The sequence below is a fragment of the Trachinotus anak genome, unplaced genomic scaffold, assembly GCF_046630095.1.
Source record: "Trachinotus anak isolate AG129_WGS33_773 ecotype Australia unplaced genomic scaffold, CSIRO_AGI_Tana_v1 ptg000025l, whole genome shotgun sequence".
NCBI classification, from domain to species: domain Eukaryota; kingdom Metazoa; phylum Chordata; class Actinopteri; order Carangiformes; family Carangidae; genus Trachinotus; species Trachinotus anak.
The window spans coordinates 19,932,354-19,950,475 of record NW_027273876.1 but is presented as its reverse complement, the minus strand read 5'-3'; the positions used below and the strand labels follow the sequence as shown (position 1 = coordinate 19,950,475).

General features: G+C 41.8%; 2 long non-coding RNA genes across 2 annotated transcripts; both read right to left on the bottom strand.

Annotated features, from left to right (window-relative positions):
- Window positions 1-6,814: 6,814 nt before the first annotated feature.
- Window positions 6,815-11,045, bottom strand: LOC139609135 (uncharacterized). Its single transcript, XR_011685156.1, has 4 exons — window positions 10,132-11,045; window positions 9,367-9,463; window positions 7,906-8,031; window positions 6,815-7,210 (listed from the first exon to the last, which is right to left on the bottom strand). It is a non-coding gene; the product is annotated as an uncharacterized lncRNA (long non-coding RNA).
- A 943-nt stretch (window positions 11,046-11,988) lies between these two features.
- Window positions 11,989-15,371, bottom strand: LOC139608488 (uncharacterized). The gene is made up of 3 exons (XR_011685041.1): window positions 15,227-15,371; window positions 13,907-14,039; window positions 11,989-12,298 (listed from the first exon to the last, which is right to left on the bottom strand). It is a non-coding gene; the product is annotated as an uncharacterized lncRNA (long non-coding RNA).
- Between the last annotated feature and the right edge of the window lie 2,751 nt (window positions 15,372-18,122).

Genomic DNA, 18,122 nt, shown 5'->3' with positions numbered 1-18,122 from the left:
CAGAAGGGTGTATGTAAAGAGACAAACAGGAGAGAGGATGACACTGCAGTGTATCAAACCCACAGTGAAACATGATGGAATACTCAAGTCTGGGGGTGTTTTACCTTCTCTGGAGATGGAGACCTGCACTGAACTGGCTACACCCTGACCAAGAACAAGCACCACTCCATTCTTCAGAGATATGCAACACCCTCTTGGTTGCATCTTTGTGCAGAAAGATTCTTACTGCTGGAGGATAATGACCACAAACAAACACACTTCAAAGCTATGCAAGACCTAACTGAAGACCACGGATTCCTGACTGTAATGGACTTTCCTCCACTGTCACCTGCCCTCAACCCTAGTAAACATTTATGGAAGCAGTTGCAAACTAACAGAGTAGTCTTTGACACCACAAGGGCCTCTTTGGAACATTGTCAGATAATGCTGCAATAACATGCTGGGATAACATTTTGCAGTCAAAGCTCAGGGTCTTCCTGTTATGAAAGCCAAAGGGGGGCAAACCAAATACTAAAGCCCCTTTTACACTGGTCAAAAAACCAGCTACCACCACTTTTGTCAGAAAAGGAACACTGTGCAATTAGTATTCACTTCTGCAGTAGTAGCAAGTATTTATTAGCTCCAGCTCCAATTGGCAGTGTTAAACACAACATCCAGGTGAACATGATAATTTTCACCCCATTTCCTGCTGTCACATCTTCTAGAGCACAAACACTGTATGCAAACCTGTCAACTGCCCAGCACGGTGCTGTTAAACCAGAAACACTGCGCACATCTTCCCCAGAGAGTGAGCTGCACCCATGAAATAAGTTTCAAAAACACACAATTGCTGATTGAAGCATCTCACAAGGGGGCTCCGACACTGAGACATAACAGCTAACAGCGCACTCTTTGAACCTGTGTCTCTGTGGGTGTGTGTGTGTGTGCTCTGTAACTGCATGTGATGGCATTGCTTCTTGCAGTTGTTGTATATCCTCTCAGAAAGGCAGAATTGTCTGGCCATGTAAAAGGAGTCAGTAGCTTTTTCTAGCTGGTTAATACCGTGTTTACACAACATGCTTATACATGCTAATTTTGGTGTGAAAAGAGTGCAAGACATTCTGGAATTGAATGCAGAATGCAGAATTTATTCTACACTTACACAATTTTTCAAGGATATATAAAAGTGATGTGGCCAAATGAGTCATCCTTCACAAGTGGGCGAGTGCATGTGTCGTGTACACCAAGAGAAAGGCCTGAGTGGCATACAAATCAATACAAGTTGTTCTGAGTGATCACCTTTGTCCTTTGATGAGTCATTTCTATCCTGATGGGAGTGGTCTCTTCCGGGATGGCAATGCCCCCATCCACAGGGCACAATTATAATTTCATAAAATGCATTTAGATGATGTAAATTGTGTAACTGCAATATATTTTTATGGAAAAATAGATATAATGGAAAAATATATCAGTGAGTTACAGAAAGAAGTCCTGTCAGGCAGTCAGACTGTGGATTGTATACAATATTAAATGGACACAGTCGCAAGCTTTTAATTGTGTGAATGATCAAAGTGCCGTTGGCAATGAAACTGACAAAATGGATTCATTACTGCAGAGTTTCAAAAAAGCTGCCAGTGTTTAAAAATGTGAGTTAAAAGAATGAGTGTTCCACCCCTTGTTAGCGTGGCAGGAAAACATCCCACTCCTTCTGCTTTGCCATCTGCACATTCCGAGGCTCGCGCAGAAGTACGGATACTTTTTGGGAAAAAGTGTAATTACCTGTAACATCATATTTTTCAGAAGTGTGAGGGAGACATGGTACAGATCATCACAATCATTTTTCAGTGTGTTCCATGTAACCTGCTGCTGCTCATTAGCAGGGAATGGAAATAATGTATTCATTGGTTTACTTATAGAAGCAGCTATCACAGGGGATCAAAGGTAAATGTAAACAGCTAGAACTGAAGAAAACCAAAACCAGTGACCTCTAGTGGAGTTACAGTACATGTAAATCTCACCACTGACCATATACTGCTCCCAGTATGCATTAATAATGATTGCTAATAGCCAGGTAGTGGTTGTGGCACCTTGAGGGCCACTGAGTCTGTGAGTGGAAGGGAGGGCAGTTATTTACATGTCACTGTGTGTGAAGAAGGGCTTCTGGAGTGTGATGGATAGTCCTTTGTCATAGTGTGTGGCTTGTAAAGGTGTCTGTCCATGAATCAGGAGTGAGCATCCGACACATGGTTAAGTCTCATTTCATTTATAAAGAGGCAACTAACCCACACACCGAAGTGGGGGACCTGGCTGACAGCTTTGTTGTGTGTCAAAGAGAGACTAAGAGAGGCTCCAACTGGGTCAAGTACCCCCCCCCCTTTTTACTTGATGCTTTAATGAATAATAGGCTGGTGGACATGGATTGATTGCTGTCCATTGGCAGGCTTGATCAGCAGAGCTTAAAACGCTTCCTCCGAACACTGTTTCCCAGAAGATTGTGTGAAAATTCACAGCTGGGAAGAGCCAGAGGGATTTGACAGTTCGCTCACGTCTAGACAGAGTCGAGGCGATCAACACATATATCAAAGAGTTTTTCAAACATTTCACTCAATCCTTTTCACTCACAGGCCTCGAGTTACCAAGGTGACCAGCTGGTATGAAAAACGGGCAAAAGATCACTCAGAGTCAACAGTTATTCTTACACTACATTATGTTACATAATAAGATGAGTCCAGACCAATGGGAATGGTCTGGAAATGTGTATCAAGTGGGCAGCTGAGGGAAAACTGTTACAAGAGGCAGTGATTTAAGGACCCCACAGGCTCAGACACAGTGGGTATGATGGAATAAAAAGCTTTTATTATCTGACGCCACAGAGAGAATAATAGGTAAGTCCTTTTGAGGGATTCTGGGGTTCGGGAGAAATGAATCCAGTGAAGGACAGGCAGTGTCCAGATGCTGGTGGCGTGGACGTCCTGGTGAGTATGGACGTGGCAGGTGAGTGTGAGAGGCGTTATGTGGTGAGGATTCAGCAGGGGTCGGCAGCAGCACTGGTGACAGCGATAACAGTGACACGAGTGAGCACAATCCAAAAAACAGCGAGCAACAATCATATGAGGGTTTTCTTCATTAGTGAACTAGAGTCGGCCTGGAGAGTTTCCACAGTGAGAGTGGAAAACAATCTGGAGATGAGTGGATGAAGAGGTGGCGTTTTTGTACTGAGCCCAATGAATGATGAGATGCAGGTGTGCTGTGCCCCACCCCTGCTGAGAAGTGCACACATACACACACACACAAAGGGGAGGAGACACTGGGAAGTCAGACAAGAAACCCCCCCCCAAAAAAAAAACACAGGAGACACGGGGGACAACTTAAGGGTACAGCGTGGCTATGCTCTGGGTTCATTCCCCCTTACTGGACGTTCACACCAAGAAAAACAAGAAGAAAAAAACAGCACGAGGCTGAAGTTCAACTTATTATTGGAGGACAGTGGCCTCCATGAAATAAACAACCCTAGTGCTGGACAATAGCGGTACAATACATATTGTTGGTGTTGGACTTAAAAAAACCCACAAATTATGTCCAGTGCTAATGGTAACTACAGCATGGTTGTTCGGCAAAGGTTTTGGTTACGTTTAATAAAAGGTGAACATTAAGTGCAGGTGAGTGATGGAATGTGAACATAAGTCTGATGTGCACGCACCAGCCTGAGCCCGACCCAGTACACTCACCTTCCACCTCTTAAATTCACTGATAGACACTCTACTTCCTGGCACTGGACTCAAATTGTGACATGTGGAATCATCCACTATTGGTGCAATTCCTATTGATTGCCAGAGACACAGCGGCACCCAATAGGCTTCGAATCCCACGGACTCCACCAAATGTTGCTATGAATGACTCAGAAAGGGCAGAAGAAGTTATCATTTTGTGGATGTGCATGGAGAGTGATTGGAGTGAACTGTTGACTGAAGTTGACTTATGTTTTTTTTTTCATTTGACAGTGATGTAAACGAACTGAAGTATTTAACACTAAGTTAAATCCATTATAGACTCATATAACACATTACAACATAGTAGAATAAAATATGTTAAATTCAATAACACACCAGTGCAAGTGATGTTGTTTTCTTTTAGTTTTACAATCAGCAGGACCCAAAATGGGACTTGCAAGCTCTCCACCTGCAGTCCCCCCAGAAGAAAATCATCCTCTCTGCCATCACCCAGTGATGCCGGTGGAGGTCTGCCTGCCCCAAGAACCAATGGACAAAGCAGGTGCTTTATTAACAGTGTGCTGCCACTATGGTTCACAGTCACATACGATACAGTAGTAGAGAACTGAAGGTGAAATTTGAAAATTTTCATTGGACCAATCCTTGATTGGTCAGGGAGCATGTCCTCCAATGGGGTATCATTTTGTGTGTTTTGGTGATTAACAGATTAGCATGGAGAAGAAGATAGTGGGAGCAAGTCCTCCTCTGCCCCCCACCACCACTTCACACATACTGCCCTTTCCCTTCTTGCTTGCTTCTCTCTCTCTCTCTCTCTCTCTCTCTCTCTCTTTATATATATATACATATATATGTATACATATATGTATGTGTATATATACACACACACACACACACACACACATATACATACATATATATGTATATGTATATATATATATATATATATCCCCTTGCCTCTATATTTATTTTAGATTTATTTATCTATATTTATTATGTGAAAATTGGCAGTGTGTATGTATCTGCATCCCGATGGAGCGCTGATGGCTCAACATTAGAGAGAAAAACGAGAGAGACATACAGCGTGAGGGAGAGAGGTAGAAGAGGCTGTGATGTGGAGCTGGCTGTGCAGTCCACCCTGGTTCTATGTGGCCATCATCTCCCTTATGTCTGTCTCCCTCCCCAGCTAACTACGCTCCGTAGTTAGCTGGGGTGATGGGGGTGGGTGGGGCTGGGCTCTTCCTGAAGTCCACTATCATTTCCACTGTCTTCAGAGCGTTTAGCTCTAGGTTGTTCTGCCTGCACCAGGTCACCAGACGGTCAGTCTCCCACCTGTAGGCATTTCCTGCCTACAGGAAATGATAGTGGACTTCAGGAAGAGCCCAGCCCCACCCACCCCCATCACCCTGTGCGACTCCCCCGTGGCTACCGTGGAGCATTTTCGCTTCTTGGGAACCACCATCACAGAGGATCTCAAATGGGAGCTGAACATCAGCTCCCTCATCAAAAAAGCTCAGCAGAGGATGTATTTCCTGAGGCAGTTGAAGAAGTTCAACCTGCCAAGGACTATGATGGTGAACTTCTACACCTCCATCATTGAGTCCATCCTCACCTCCTCCATCACCATCTGGTACGCTGCTGCCACGGAGAGGGACAATAACAGACTGCAGCGTATCATCCACTCTGCTGAGAAGGTGATTGGCTGCAATCTTCCATCCCTCCAGGACCTGTACGCCTCAAGGACTCTGAGGCGTGCAGGGAAGATTGTAGCTGACTCCTCCCACCCTGGACACAAACTCTTTGAGACACTCCCCTCTGGCAGGAGGCTGCGGTCCTTCAGGACCAAAACCTCTCGCCACAAAAATAGCTTCTTCCCGTCTGCTATCAGCCTTACCAACAAGGCTAGAGAGCCCCACTGTTGCTGATCAATTGCACCAATCACCAGAAAAAATTCCTTGTATGTGAAAACATACTTGGCAGTAAAACTGATTCTGATTCTGATTCTGATTTGCAAAAGCCAAGGTCGGTTGTCTCTCAGTGCTCACACAGCAACAACATCATCATGGATAAACCTCCTAATTCTCAGCCTGAGGAAGAATCACCATGGCCTTTAACAGTTATTGTTTACCAAACCAAAGCCGACATTCCAGCATTCTCCCATAAGTAATGGGGCATTTACCGTATTTTCCGGACTATAAGGCGCACTTAAAAGCCTTTAATTTTCTCAAAAAACGACAGTGCGCCTTATAATCCGGAGCGCCTTATATATGGATTAATTCTGGTTGTGCTGACTGACCTCGAAGCGATTTTGTGTGGTACACGGCGCTCACGGCGCTCTGTCAAAATGTTCTAGTACGACTTTGGTAAACTACAAAGCCGCACCGCTTGCAGCGTTACGGCTATCGTAGTCAGGAGCGTCGCGGAGTAATACATACTGTGCTTCACCATAATATTACAGTGTGTGTGTATAAGGACCTATAAGGAGTTATTGTGAATACGCTAACGTTTGAGTTAGCGGTATCACACTGTGTTTTTTTTTACGTGTTACAACTGAACAAGGTTGAGAGTTATTGTGAACGCGTTTAATAAAGTTTGACTTATCTGACTGTTTTGTTTCGCTTAATGCGCCTTATAGTCCGGTGCGCTTTATATATGAAAAAAGTTCGAAAATAGACCATTCATTGACAGTGCGCCTTATAATCCAGTGCGCCCTATAGTGCAGAAAATATGGTAATTATAAATTAATTAATACTTCGGTTTATGTGTGCAATAAACTCAACTGAGTGGCATTTTTTTTTGAAATCATGTGAACTTGTGATATTTTCTTAGAATTTCATATCATGTGTAAATTGTCAATTTCATCATTTTTTACAAAGTAGTTTGAACTACTTTTTCTAAGTAACTTTAACCAGATTTATCTCTAGAGTGGCTTTGCTGTAGTTCAGCCTCTTCCAGTGTGAAGTAACTGGTAGCTTGCAAAGCTGTGCTTTCAAAAGTAGCTTCCCCAACACTGTGTATTTATTATGGTAATATTAATATATTGTATATGTCTGTATTTATGTTGATTTTGGCAGTGTGTATCTATCTGTTTTTGTATTTATAAACTTAATATTGGCAGTATTTGTGTATCTGTATTTATTACGTTAATATTGATAGTTTGTATATATCTGTATCTATGTTAGTATTTGCAGGGACTGTATCATTGTCTACACTGGCATTTTATCAAAATAAACAACATAAAAATAACCACGAAGAAATGACCTTTTTTATTTATTTATTTATTTATTATTAAATTATTATCAACAATGGAATAAACAAAACAAAGAGCTCCGACAAACACATTTTGCATACATTCAATTCAAGTCAAGGCCATTTTATTTGTATAGCACCAAATCACAACAGAGGTTATCTCAGGACACGTTTCATACTGAACTGGTTCTTTCAGCAGGTGTTGGATGAAGGAGAATCCATGGTTTCCCTCAGAGGCTACAGAACTCATCCCACTGTCGAGAGCAGATATTTTGCATGTGAAGGCTGTGAAAGTGCACGTAAAAAATACACGTGGCTAATTGAGTTGCTTGAGTGGATCTCAGAGGAGAGTTTGGCAGTATAATACCGTCATATAGCAGTTTTACAAAAGTTCGCAAAGCAGACTGTCAAGTGGTCACCCCTAAAAATCAACACAGTTCTCTCTCTCTCTCTCTCTCTCTCTCTCACACACACACACACACACACACACACACTCTTCCCTCTCTCTCTCCATCTCATACATACACGTGCACACAGCCGCTTGGTCTAGTCTTAGTATTGAGTGGAGATGTGAGACTCACGGCTCCCCTGCAATCTACTGACATTGATCTGAGATAAAGATCAAACTCTGGCCAGACACTCCCAGGGAATCCTGCTTTTCATGAACTGTGTGTGTGTGTAGATCAGCATTGGAACATGTACATGGTTGTCCATGACTGTGACATGGAACATATGTAAATACTTTACTGTGCACAATGAGGGAAAATCTGCTTTTGTAATATTTCTGTGTGCAGCCGAGTGTGACAGAGCCTCTCTCCTCCCATGTGAGTGTGTGTGTATCAGCGTTTCAAAGTATGTAGACAGTGTGCATATGTGTGTGTGTGTGTGTGTGTATGTGTGTGTGTGTGTGTGGGTCTGTGCAAGTGGTTCCTGAGTGGCACCACCAAACCTGATAGTGGATTGGACCCGGAGAGACGGGCAGGCAATCAGACTCCATCCAGACGACCCAAAGCCAACAGCGTCTAGTTTTATCAGTTAAAGGACAGTTGGACAGATCCAGCACCGGCTCATGAACCTGCACGATGGGCAGAGCTTTACATCACACACACAGTTTTTAAGATGCTGGGATTTTCACTTCATATGTTCTGACACTTGACTGCTTCTGAAATGTAGCTCTGGATGAAGATATTATATGATCTTCGTTATTATAATTAAAAAATATATATATGAGCGTGGGAAACAATGTTTTTGACAAAAAGTGAAATAAATAGATGATTTTAAAATTGAAATTTCATAATATTTTGACACACTGCTCTGGACATATATCTGACTAATTGTGTTCAAATGCAGCTATGTTTTAAGGGAAGTGTGATTATTTTTTCAGTGTCTCACATTATGTTCATATCTACACAGTGTAACATTTTTCTCTTTCCCACAATAGCTGCTGAGGCTGGAGTGTGGTGGTATTACTTTTACTCAAATTTTATAATTCTCACATCACTTCCTGCATTTTCACTGAACATATTCACACTATATGAAATTAGTAGCACCCAGGGTTGAGTATAACACAGTGTGCAATCGTCTGTTTTTGCTGTTTTATTTCTTGTTGCTGTCCAATTATGTTTAATACTGATGTTCAATTAGCCATCTTAACAAATAGACTGTTCCAGTGGTATTACACTTTAAAAATTTTATTTCTGAGGTATTCACAAACAAATGTGCTTTTACACATGCAGCAGAAGCAAAGTAACATGAGTGTCCTATTGGAGTTCTTGACCAATCACTTATTATCTTCACCTGTGTTGCTCTGGACAGGTAGGTAACAAATCCTGGCCACAGATTTAAAGAAAATTAATTAAATTAAATCTAAATCATGTCCTGTGTTTTCCTTTAAAAGATAAGGGGAGACATTTATATTTTATATTTCTTGGTGTCATTCATTTGTCTGAATGCTGTTAATTCTCCTGGATGGAGAACTTCCATATAGCCAATGTCACCATTTTATCATACAGGCCTTTTCCATACAGGAACCTAATTTACACTGTAAGGTTTATCACAGACTTTGCTGTTTCACTGTGTTGCTCAGGACGTGGCACTAAATCCAAGTTCCAGGTTTTTCAGCTGTTTAATTCAGGAGAAAACTGAGCAGGAATGAACCGTTTTGATATTGTGGAGCATAGAGGGAGAGAGACGGAGAGAGTAGGGCCAAGAGCCGTGGAGAGTGGAGAATGACAAATGTAAATAAAATAAAATCTATGTTAATGTGACTTTTTGTCCCACTACAACACTTAGCACACTCAAGTATCAAGTTGCAAATAAAAATTGCAACATTTGTCATTTATTGTCACCCATTGAATGATGTATCTTTGCAAAACAAAGTAGAAAACAAGGCTGAACGTAGAATCTCAACCTTATGGGATGGTCCAAGTTAGAGGTCATCAAGTTTCCATCATGGTGAAGAGGTGATTGGCCGACAGTTATCCTGACTAAGGACCAGACAGCAGCTGCTACATAACACAAGAGCCTAGCATTAGCTTTTTCAGGTTTAAGTTCCTTCTTATCGTAATCATAAACATGAACAAACTTTCTGTCCTGCAGCTTAGCTTGTTCAGTGAGCCAGGCTAACATCCAGTGGAGGAAAGTGCACTGCTAACATCAGTTTGACTACTCAGCCGCTGAGCTGCAGCACATGTAAATGTATCTAAATGACCTAAATGTATTATTTACTCCGTTTACATTTACATTTATTCATTGTTTGTCTGTTTGGATAAACACAACGGCCAGAAACACACTGGATACGTGGTGTGAGTGTGGCAGCTTGGTCTTGGTTTTCATTTCCACACCCATGTTCATGGGTTAGAGCAGGCACACTGCCTCGAGACGCACACGTCTCGCAGCAAAAACAGACAGAGAAAAGACCCGCTGACATTATGACATCATGGCAGCCACATTACATAAAACTGACACCTTTCACTGTAGTTTCTATGTCTGGGCTGACTCTGAATCATATTCATAACATTAAAAGTTATAAATACAGAGAGATTCTCTGTCAAAAATAAAGCAGAAATTGATAATTGATAATAAAGTATCCTGTAAACTCTATGTAAACAGATAGAGCTAGCAGTAGCAGCGACGCCGCAGACATGCAGCCGGTGTGAACACATGTGTGTTTTACCTCAGCAGATCAGCAACGGCAGTCACACGCCCGCACATCCGACGGGTTCCTGGCCCTGGCTACGCAGCGTCTGTGGAACATCTTGGTTTTCATTTTGGAGCCCATGTGAACGGGTTAGAGTGGATACACTGACTTACTGTAGAGAACTGTAGAAACACAGAGCTGGCAGTAGCAGCGATGCTGTGTCAGTCAAATATGGATACACCCCCTCCAGCTGCTGTCAGTCACACACAAACACCCCCCCTCCAACACCTGATGAGAGGAAAAGGAGCATTTCTGAAAATTCTCCAAAGATAAATTTTCTCCTTTTTATTAAAAGGATTTTTATTAAAATCAGGTTGATTAAAACAATGATATGAAAGATTTTCATAGTTACAGAATGTGGCGTTAGCACTGGCAACCCAGTGACATTGGTTGACTTTTTATTCAGTATTTATTGAAATCAAAGCCATTCCATTGTGGAGCTTGAATATCTATTTATGTGATATTTTTCTTCTCGAATGGCAGGAAACAACCGCTCTATTAAAAGTTAACCAAGTGAAGAAGCCATTTTCTATTTTAGGTAAATTAACAATAACAGAGGGAAAATATATAACAGGTTTCCAAACACGGTCTGCAGAAATCCAGAAATGTAGAACACACCACTTCCCCAGGGCTCACAGACCAGACACTCAACAGCAAATGTTCAAACTCTCATGAACTGACTTGAACTTGGAAAATCAGTCATGAAGCAATAAAACTCAAAAAGCCATAGACAGCTGCAGCTGTGAGCCTTTGGCTACGGTTAGCAGAAGGCTAAACTATTCAATATAAACATGCAGCGCCTGCTTTCATGGTGAAATTCCCTACACAACCCGCAACTACAACACATTTAGATATTACAGGACGATGGAGTTAGCAGCCTGTTATCTGTCCAGGAGAAGTAAAGCAAGTTCTCTCCATCTCTGAAACGCTTCACCGACATGTCCGCATGCCCATCTGAAGGGACGTGCACACGCATCTGCATTTGTAGAACAGCAAATAGGAATGCTCTCTCTCTCTGAAAAGGCCCGTGATTGGCCAAAGTCTCCTGTCACTTGCTAGATTTTCTAAAGCCTAAAAACAGAGTCAAGAGGAGGAGGTAGACATTTAGTTTGCACTCAAACCATTTGAATTAAAATACACTGAAAGGTGATTGTGGATTTTTTGACTCTTGATGCAAAAAAAAAAAAAAAAAGACTGCTATATATATATATATATATATATATATACATATATAAAGGTACATTTCCATGTCTCTTTTGATTACTAGGTTCTATAGTAATACCATGAAAGTATCAAAGGAGCCGTCAGGACTTCTGTAACTTTGTGATGTCACAACAAAGCAGTTGCCCACAGCCATGCCCCAAGCCCCACCCACCTGGACCCACCATCCAACCATACAGAATTTGGTTTCCCTGAGTGTTTACCTGCAATCTGCTACATTTTCCTGACATCATTCAGAAACAGTTTTGATGGACATGAACACTTCGACTAAAACAAGTGTAAAACATGGGACCTTTAAGGAAGTGAATGAGGGAATGCAAGAGGAAATAGCCAATTAGACACTACTTGTCATGCTTGGAAAGATATGGATATATAGTCTGCTCCTTTCACCCTGCAGTCTCATTCTTCCCCTTCTTGTTCCGTCAGACACCTTTTTTCTGTCTCTATGACTTACAGATGAGAGACGAGATGATTTTCAAGGTGGTGGAGGGAGAAAGAGAGACTTGAAGCTCAGCCCTCTGTCTAACTTTCATATCAGAGAAAAAATGAAACGATCGATTTTCTGTCTGTTTCTCTCTCTGCTGGGAATATTAAAACAGACAGTGAGGCTTCACATGTACCCGCACCACCACCGCCCTCCTCTTCCTCTCCTCCTATCTCCCTACATGACCTCCTCACTCCCGCATACTCTCTGCATCTCTCCTGTCTCTCCACCATGATTAATCCACTGCCTTTCCCTCCCCCCCATGCTCCATAACTTCATTCATACCCACATTTCCATGGTCTTCTTTGATTTGATGTCCTCCTACGTCATCCCACCATCTTTTCATTTTCCACTGAGGGATCCTGCCAGAAGGTTGCTGTGCGAGTGGACAGCGGGCCTCCCTCTCCCCGGCTTGAAGGTAGAGGGCAGGCTTTGATACTGGGATTGAGGGTAGAGAGGTTTAGAGATGAGAATTTGAAGACGGGAGGGAGGGAGGAGGGGAAAGGGAAGGAATGAAGATGCCGACTCGTTCATAGCCCTAGGCAGTGGTTTGTTAAGCGTGGTGCTCCAGAGCACCGTTTCGGCTTCCACTCCCAGCATTTGGCTTCACATCCATGCTGATCTGAAGAGCCGGGAGGGGAGGGAAGTGGAAAGGTCTGTGTGTGTGTGTGTGTGTGTGTGTGTGTGTGTGTGTGTGTGTGTGTGTGTGTGTGCACACGCATGTGAGGGTTTTCCTTTTTGCCATCCTACTGAGAAACAGTTTGAAGGCTCAAAGCTTACGAATTTTAAGGCTCATTCACATTTGGGGAACGCATCCACTTTCATTTGCTGCCTCCTGCAGCTGTGAGAGTTTGCAGACAGATGTGATGTGATGTCCAGCAGAGGGAATACACACCATCCTGTCTCCTATGGATGACATCTGTATGCAGCTGTTTCCATTTACGATTTATGTTAAGTGACAACATTTAGTTTCATAAACAGTAACTTCATTCAAATGAAAGAATAAGTGTAATCATATTTTATATTTTTTCTCCATATTTCAACACATCCCATGTGCAGACCCAAACCAACAATGAACTGATACTAGTAACTAAGTACTGTCTGTGTATCCATATCAGTGGAACTCTATGGCACTGATGTACGGTGGCCCTGAGAGCTCAATGCACTGCAGCTTTAGAAAACACATTGAAATAGACAAAACAAAAACAAACTCAGAAACCATCCTCATCAATTTGACAACACATGTACTGAAAATACTCACAACACAACCGAATACACTAATGTGCTGCAAATACTCACAACACAATGGAAGTGTTTCCAGAGGACAAAGAAAAGTGATGAACCCAGCTGGGACACACTTGTTCAATGATTTATGAGTTTTGAATTTAAAAGCAATGAACAACAAGTGGATGTATTATAATACATACATTATAATACATTTATTGTAACACATGCATGCAAATGCATCCCAGCCGTGTTCCTCACTTTTTTGTGTTTTTGTGTTGGCTATGTAGCGACAGAGCTCCTTTAACCCCGACAGTGACGAACAGTCAATACCAAGTTTATAATAAACACATACCTTACCCCACTTTTCACACTTATTATATCTCACTGACTGAGTCGCAATGATTGGCTGAATAGCATCATGTGACAGGTGCTGTAAAGGCTGGAAAAGCTGGTTAAAATAGAAATTTAACAATTCTAAATAATTTGTAGGTTATACGTCTGGGTCCAGATGAGGACCTCACTACACCTCTGGTGTGGGACTTCATATACAATACGTGGTGGGAATAAACCAGCTCTGACCAGAAACTGTGGAACTGAAATCATCAGTATTAAAGTATGAAAACGGATGCTTAAAACAGAGTTAAATTCTTGATGAGCACTGGACTTAAATAAAATCAAGCATTAGGCTCCAGCAGGCACTTATGACTGCAGATCAAAGTATTGAGACATATAAGACAGTTGATAACAGGGTTCGTCCTTGACAACTGACAACATCCAGTTGTGGCAGAGCAAACATAGCCAGCATGTGTTCTTACATACCTGCAGGGGTAAAGCTGTGGAGCTCTACATGGGGTTTCACAGCAAGAGAATTGTCAAACAGGGTTGAGATGAGAGGTGTGGAAGACCAAACAGAGGCACAATCAAAGTACACCGCCTCATCCTTTGGTGCCTGCTGAAACATGAAAAAGTTCAGGTGACACATCAGGACACAACATTTGACATTGAGTCTGTGAGTGAAAAGTGTTTACATTATTTAAGAATCATTTGTTGTGGGCTTAAAGAGGAACTCAGCTGTTTCCAGTTGTTGTCAATTACTTCTGTATTTGTGAAAAAGTTGTATAAGGTACTTTGTATCTCCAGAGGCAGCTGCCTGAAAGTCTGATAAATGTCCTGAAATGATGTCAGTGACAGCTGGGACTACAGGTTTGAAAATGAAATAAATCTGGGGGTTAGAGTTGGGAAGAAGTGAGCTTACCAAACCTCTGCAGCCCGAGACTAGAGACTCCAGATTTTTGAAAGCTGTCGGTGGTCAGGTTGAATTTTGGGTAATGTAAGTGGTTTTCACAAGGAAGAAGAATGCATGGAATTAAAAAAAAAAAAAAAAAAAATCTGTCTCTTTATACACAGTATGCCAAGTTAGCACTCCTGTACTTGGGAGTTTGAACTTGACAAGTTCAGCTCAGAAGTCCAGACACCTGAAGACAGGAGGACTATTTGCTATTGGAACAGCAGCACTCTTCCTAATATCAGCAGCTCAGCTCGGCACAGGTTACACTTCAACACACCTGTACCTGACTGTGCTGTGGAAAAATCATCTATATTCAAATCTCCACAAACCAGCATTGTCAGGGAAAAAAACAGACATGAGTGTAGTGAAAGATACACTTCATAATGTAATGTAAATCTAACATGAATATGGACTACACTGTTCATTACTGTTTATACACTGTATATTTTTATTGAAATGTGGTATGTGTATATCTAAGAAGGCCACAGAGGCAGCGCTGTTTTTAAATCATATATCTAAATGCTACAGACAAAAGAGCCAGTGGTAAATTACCAAAGGGTTCGAAGAGATAATACTTTTTCTACCGGACACTGACTGGTCAGTCATCTCAGGAGCTGGGCAGTGAGCTGCTGATATGACCGCACATCTCACCCGGCAGGACCATACCTCACATCTATGAAAAGTCTTATAATAACAATGCAAGGATGAATATTGTTACAGTTTTGAGCCTGGCTCAGAATTTCTGCCATTGTTACTATTTTGTCTGAAATGCATTCTGGGATACTTAAGTCCACACAAGTCGTGTCCTGATGCATCAAATGGGCGGCGCGAGAACACATCTGAAAACTGACCTGTCCTTGACAGGATGTGGACTTTGAAAGTTCAGAGAAGAAGGCAGACAAATATCTCTGGTTCTGCTGCTCTCTCCATTCATGTCTCAGCCCTGTTTTCTTGCAGTTCTAACCCCAGTCTCCACCCACCTACCAGATTAGACTATCTTGGCCACCTGACTTCCAACACCCACCTGCTCACCTGTCTCTCAGTCCCTCACTCCACACCCACCTCACCTGTTTCCAATTTTCCAATCAGCTCACAGTACACACCAGAGATTTTTTCTGCATATTGTTGACTTCGTTCTTGCCATCCTGGGACCTGTTTTTTCCAGTTACCGGTTCCTGTGAGTGCCTACCTGTAAACCTCAACTATCACCATCTCTTCCATTAAAGTATCAGAACAGTCCCTGATTCTTGACTTGTTGGAAGCTTCATTGGTTTCAGCTACAGACAGAATGAGGTCTCTGTATTGTTAGAAATACATTAGAAATCTCTTTACAGAGCTGCTATACAGCCATAATAGTCACCAAAAATTGTTGCCATGTTGGCAAAAGAACAATTTCCACTTTCCTGGATTGCTTTTCCACACAGGATCTCATGGAAGTGCACCTGAAATTGGATGGTGCAACCTTCCTAATAAATCCAGGTCCAAGAGAAAGTCTCTACCCAAAATTGTATCAAACCCAGGAGATACATAAAGGAAACTATAGTCCCATGTAAATTGTGTTTGTTGCTCCAGGTAGGGGAGTTATGATATGTTCCTTCCACTTCTCCTTAATTTGGAATCCAGATTGACCATATGATCATTTTCTCTCTCAACCCTGGTATTAAGTTCAGTTCCAATTACCAAATCGTTTTCTGGTACTCCAGTGGTCTGATAATGTGCAACATTTCACATCATTTGCAAATGATTTAGGCACCAGAGGAGTTGCTTCTTGATTACCAATGAGCCCTGAAATTTTTATCCATGAAAGAGAAGATGTGGATGTCTGTGAGGAGGCGCTACAGATTTGCTCAAAACAAATATACCTCCATAGAATACAGAGGGGGGAAGGGCAGATGTTACAGGCATAGTGATTATCCTTTAAGATGATCCCTCTAATAAACATGCATAATCAACCGCCTTATTACTCTTACATGTAATAATAAGCACATCAGGAAATCAGGATATGGTGAAGGGCTTCAGCAGTAGCTTCTCCTGGACCATCAGTTCCTCCATCCTGGTAAAAAGGCACAGGAAGCTGAACAGAGCTCTGCTGTCCCCCTCAGATATTGACCAACAACTCCATCATAATGTGATGCTTGAGATAGGTTGATAGGTGAAACAGCAGAGGGTACCAAGAGGATTAGAAGAGAAAACAGATTCAGCCACGTTTGAGCCTCAGTCAGACCCAGACTCAGATGAGGAGTCTGTTGTAACAATAATCAGAGACTAGTAGCAGTAGTAGCACTATGCTGGTCGTTCCGAGGTCTAGGTTGAACACCAAAGCAGACAAGGCCTTTGCTGTCAGGGCCCCTAGACTTTGGAACAACCTACCAGAGGAGATGAGACTTGCAGAGTCATTTCCCTGTTTTATTTGATTTTTTGAATGTTTGATATTTGACTTGTGAAGTACTTTTTACTTGTACTGAAAAGTGCTATACAGTACAAGTATTATTATTATTAATAATAATAATAATATTATAGCAGACCTATCAGAATGGTTAGCATAGTTAGCATCTTTTATTTGTTTATTCTGTTTGTTAGCTCATAACATACAGTGGCTGACGCAGTGTTAATGTTTGTAATATGCAAACTCTCTGTTTTGAGATGGTTTAGGGTTTATGGCCCCCCCCCCCCGGTTGAATCTGTTTCCACAAGACTGTCAGTGGTTAGATGCTGTTCCACAGTGGAAATACTCAGTCATGCTGACTGCTTATTTCACTCATATCTCTTGTTTTATATGAAAAAACACCATATGAACATATTAACAAGGTTAGAAACTAAACATTTTCATTGGAGGGGGCATCTCATGTCAACATGTAAAGTATTTGTGCATAGCTACAATACAATGCAATAGGTTGAAGGTCAAGGAAAGATCATGGTTATCACAAATAAACTATGATTAAGTTATGGTCAGGCGACTAAAACATCTGTCTCCCACATATTAGTCAGACATGGTCCACAATCATCCAATATCCCAACTACACTACGACTGTCTGACTCACTGCTTAAAGTCACACTACTTCCTGTATCAACACTGAAACCTTGGCATTAGAAGTAAACTATTCATCCAATATGACTGTAGTTTACAGGTATATCTTGTTGTTGTTACTGTGAATGGTGCGGAACTGCACTTCAGTCAAAGAATGGATGACTCAGCTCGTCATAACTGCTTATTCTTTACATGCTGAGTCTGATAATTCAGCCACGGCTTATCACTTGTGCTTTTTTACGAAAGAGATTTTTCATGCATGGCCCCAAATGTGCCGTTATAAAGATCTAATGGGGACAATAAACTGGGCTGTAATATAGGTAGCTTTGTTTGTGGTCATATGCTGCAAGCTAAGCAGCTCTTTCTTGCTAAGGGAGAACAGTGGTTAGAAGGTCTAGGTCCAGTGGTTGCAGTTCACCACTGATATATAGGGGGTCTCTCCCTCAGGACCTGGCCCAGGAAAGAATTAGACGTCCACCTCAGCACATAGTTTAGCATTTTGCTGACAGGCAGTTCCATGGCCATGTGATATAAAGCCACATTAAGCACTTTAATTCATAAACAGGATGGCAGAAATAGAAAATTAATAATGTGGGCGGGGCTGAGTGTTGATTGATCAGGGTCATGGGGGTAGAAATATTTCTTTTGGGTCCAGTGCTGCTTTGTAAAAGTGCGACTAATGATTCTCCTGAAAGCTGATAAAATGTGGAGTTAAGATT